Consider the following 858-nt stretch of genomic DNA (forward strand, 5'->3'; position numbering starts at 1 on the left):
AACTCCACCTGAAGAGAATTTAAAAATCACATATTCCGACCTGATTATTGATCGATACTCTCCGTAGCTTTCCTTACCCTCCAGAAACTCCAGGTAACTACTTCCCACTTCCCCCGCGAGATGTCGCCCCTCCCCCGATTTTCCAATTCCAATCCCATTGATTCCCCCAGGTGTTCCAAGCGCCAAACCCGTAATCCCCCACAATAGTAAATAAACCCACCGCCATTTCCCCTTTCCCCAAATTCCCCTTTAATCCCTCAAATCGTATACTCGATCCCCAAATCCCCCCAAAAAATCCGTCTTCCCAAAGCTCAAAACTGCCCAAAAAATTGAAAAAAATTTGAATTTCCCAAATTCCGAAATCCTGAAGAATGATCATTGCCACCACCCCCTCCCCCCACAAAACAAAACTCCTCTCTCCCCCAAAAAAACCGAAGAATAGAATTTTATTAAAGAGAATCATGTGCTGTAATGCGGGAAGTGCGTGCATGTGCACCCACAATCCAAACCCACACATTCACCTTTCCACATACAAATCCCACACCAAACCCCATCGGTTATGTTCGTGCGCCTCCGTAGGCAGTCGTGTCCCAACGAAATGGTTGAAAGCATGGGTTGTGGGTCTCCCTACCGAGATCGCCGATTCGTCCATTCATTGGCGGGTGCCGTGTGTCCATCAGGAGTGAGTGAGACGGATTGGAAAAGTGGCGAGAAACTGCGTGACAATAACGAGTGAAAATGAGACAGAGGTAACAGACACCGGTGTGTTCCAACGTACGTCGGCCTCTGTCGGGGGCCCTCGGACCCGCCGTTGCCCGTGAGCGAAAGAGAGAAAAGTAGCCCCTCCCCCTCCGCCCC

Source organism: Diachasma alloeum, unplaced genomic scaffold (assembly GCF_001412515.2).
Source record: "Diachasma alloeum isolate Michigan unplaced genomic scaffold, Dall2.0 Dall_scaffold_78908, whole genome shotgun sequence".
NCBI classification, from domain to species: domain Eukaryota; kingdom Metazoa; phylum Arthropoda; class Insecta; order Hymenoptera; family Braconidae; genus Diachasma; species Diachasma alloeum.